We start from the raw sequence: 4,152 nt of genomic DNA on the forward strand, positions 1-4,152 counted from the left end.
ATACGACAACTCATTCTTAATAGAATATTATCTATTCATAATAATGTCGATATGGTCCATCCAACACTATACTTCTAACTACTCACAAGCAACAAATCCTTGGCGAACCTTAGATCGTCCTTTGATAGTTGTTTAATTATTTTAGTCAAAACTGTTCTAGTCCTTTTTCCCTCTTACTGCGCTAGGCATTTGGAAAATTTTAGAATGATCAAACATTATATCATATGCAATCGATCCTAGACCCGAAGCGTATGGAACACGATTGATATTGTCTAACATGAAGACGTGATACTTTACCAGTCTTCTGGTATTTCTAATTTCCATGTTCTCACAATTTTGATTATGAAAAGGGATGCCATAATCATAACCAAATTTTTGAGAATGCAATTATCCTTTCCATATATAGAATTTCTTCATGTTGAACCATTCCAACACAAAATTCATATATATTTGACTAAATTTGATTAAAATTCCACAATCTAAGCGTTTAGATTTGAAATGAAGTATAATATTCTCTCCCTTAACTATAGCAAAACAATTTTTCAACCCCTATAACTCTGCCAAGTGAATCTTTGTCTTCTATAATTAATATTGCTAACTTGCAATACTTGAAATAATAATCATGCTCCCACTAACACGATGATTATTACCATACAGGCATAACATTTATGCTCCCACTAGCTTTGACATATATTCAGAAAACATCTGAACTTCCAGAAGACAATGCTTATTGAATTCCTTAAGTTCATATTTCTAAATACCTGATGCTTTGATAAGCCTTTATCTAAGCTTCATAAACTCATACACCTTTGCCTTAGAAAGCTCACATGTGTGTCTAAAGAAATTCAGAACTTATGTTACTAAGTCCCAAATGTTCAGACTAATTGTCAAATCTCACAATTCGAACTATGAAAAGGAATGCCGTAATCATAATCGAATTTGAGAATACAATTTTCACAATTGCAATCTTCTTAAAATCTCTCTTAGTGAAAGCATTTCCTTACAATCATTTTCATGAAGGAGGGAAACCTTATGACACTTAGATTTTAAAGTGTATGTGTTCCTATCCATGTGAATTTGTCATAACAACAATTATAAGACAATGTTTGTGAAAAATCCAACTCATATAGACCGAACTTGTTCAATCTAAATTTCTCGCCTTATGGCAACATGAGTGCCCACCATTGCTTCCAGGTCGTTAAGCAGCTCATCCTTACCATATCAATGTACTTTCCATTGATCATGGTGCCTTGCCTTTATACAATCCAATTGAGAACTCATAGAACTCATATTACATATTTGACTTAATCTGGAATGGCACGGAAACAAAATTATGTCAACACAATAGGTCGCCAACCTCAAGTCGTGTGCTAGTGATTTACTTATTGGTTTATTCTTGATTTGTTCTTGAACTTTTCAAAACAATTGAAACTCCCACTGACTTCTTGACATATATGATTCTCTTTGAAAATGAACTTTTCTTGACAAAACAAATATTCAAGAGTTAGTGTGAAATCCTATCAAGACTAACACTGGTCCTAGTTGGTCTTTGTCTTATCCAAGACATCACAACTTACCAATTTCAAATGTACAAGAATAAGAAAACTTTTCCCAATTCCACATTTGTTGAGTGTTATAAACCTACTAAAGACGTGTCACTCAATTCACAATCTTGGAGTATGACTCTAAGATTCGATATTGGAACGAAATATGATCGACTTCTTGATTTAACCATGTCCACAATTCCCGATTCCTCTTTTTAGACATACAAATGTACTAAGACTCACTTAGAGGATCAATTGAGATATGGTTCTTAATCATTAAGACTTATCATAAAACAAAATAAAAGGTACTCTCCCTTCTTCTTAGAATGGAAAAACTTTTATCTTTTTGCCTATTTGATTCTTCTTATTCGTTCTGCTATTCATTGAAAACTCTTTCAATCAAATCAAAATTACACTTAATCTTATAAGTATAATCATATTTACTAAACTTTAGTAAATCATGACGAATACTCTATCTCTCTTTGTGGCAGACTTGACCAGCGCACAACCAAGTGTACCTGATCCCTAGCCCTTCATTTGACTCTTTGTCAAGGAATTAGTCTAATTTCCAAATACGAAAGTTTTTCATTCATCACACAATGCAGGTTGCATGATTCCAAGTTTCTGTCCAATTGAAACTTGGGCAATGAGAAACTCTTCCTATTTGGTAAATTCTCGACATTTCCACAAATAACACAATTAAGAATTAAATCCATTATTTCTAATAGTAGAAATAGTTAAACATCAATTTTTCATACACACCATTCCAAGGACAAATAAATAAGATAAAATCAAAATTTATTTTATTGCGGAAAAAATTTTTCCTTACAATGTAGTTCAACTGAAAACTATGCTATTACATATCCCTAAGCAATCTATTCTAACTCCAAGTAGTATCTCAAAAATCCAATCTTCAAACAATGCGATTTAAATCCATTTTCTTCATGATTAAATTCAGCTCACTTCTTCGCTTAAGTTTTCTCTCTTTTCTTCGATCCTACAATACATCAAAATGTAATCTTATCACATCATGAATTAAGAATATAGAATAGGAACTCAAAAGAGTTAGATAATGGATTTTACCTGAAGTAGAGTCATATGCCTTGACTCTCCCATCTCTTAGATATCTCAGGTAGTTTGGGCAGCTTCGTCTCTAATGCCCCTTCTCTTGGAAATTAAAGCAAATGGACTCCTTTGGCACAACACATGGGACAATCTCATACTTAGTCCTTTCTGGACTTCCAATGTTTCCAGTGTCCATTGAAGTTTGGGAGTTTGATTCGCCAGATAAATTTGCCTGACCAACACGCCAAATCATTGTTGATTCAACAGCTATAAGCAAATATGTGAGATCAATGAGGGTCACGTCATGTTCCATCATATAATACTCTCTTACGAACTCACTATATGATTTAGGAAGCGACTGAAGAACCCAGTCAATAGCCAACTCACCTGAAATCCCGACACCCAACATCCTTAACCTATCAATGTGTGACTTCATCTCTAAGACATGTGCACACATAGGTTTCCCATCTTCGTGTTTACTTGCCAAAAGGGCTTGAGTGAGCTTGAACTTTTCAAGCCTTCGAACTTGTGGGTCAGAGAGAATAATTGGAGGAGGTGGAGGAAGTGAAGCATGATCTTTGGTTCCTTGATCATATCGTGGAATATCATCTTCATTTGGAAAACTTGTTCCATGGGATTTGGGGAGACCATTGTTAGATTCAGACATCTACAAAACGGGAGAACTTCAAGTTAGTTGATAAGAATCCTTAATGTAACACCCAAATGAAACATCAAGGCTAGGATCCAACACAATACTCTACAACCTAGAAGAGGGATGCCGTAATCTAGTTGCAGAATATGTGAAGGTAGGTAAATGACGATTTACCAATTTCCACCATGAAAAACAAAAAAGAAATTTAATTTTTAAATGAATTAAAACTCCTAGATCTTTTGAGATTCATTGAACTTTTCAATGGCATGTTTACTCTCGATTGTTCCCTACTATTTGCGACTGGGATGCCGAGGATCACAAACAAGGTGTGAATAACCATGCGAATCACGTGGTGCACTCAATGCTACTATCACCTTATCAATGTGCCGGTTAGCCACACACGCTCCATTGATCTATGATAAACATCGAGTCACCCTTCGCTACCAATGCCAAACCCAAATTAGTGTGCCGATTAACCACACACGCTCCACTAACGTCTCGACAAGGGTATAAAGTGTCATTCCATGGATTAGCATACAATTTCACATTTTGCCTAAAGTAACTATGATTTGGGAATTTGAAAAACATTTAGTTACTTTGTACTTCATTATACTTATAATTGAAGGTATCTGTCCTATCCTACCCATTCGGCTAACGACCCTCCACTAGTCAAGAGTGCGGTGGGTAAGATTGGATACCTATTCAATCGCCATTTTATAGGCAATTTCCTTAAACACCCCTTATAGACCAGCTTCGTGAATGAGGCCCACTAACGGTAAGACTGACTCTTTACTCATATATATAATATTAGACTTTTAATGTTATATATATAGGGTGTATTTTACACTTTTAAAATACTAGGTGGTTTTATTAACTTTCTCTTTTAATTAA

The sequence above is a fragment of the Lactuca serriola genome, chromosome 1, assembly GCF_051521515.1.
Source record: "Lactuca serriola cultivar US96UC23 chromosome 1, Lser_US96UC23_V15, whole genome shotgun sequence".
NCBI lineage: Eukaryota > Viridiplantae > Streptophyta > Magnoliopsida > Asterales > Asteraceae > Lactuca > Lactuca serriola.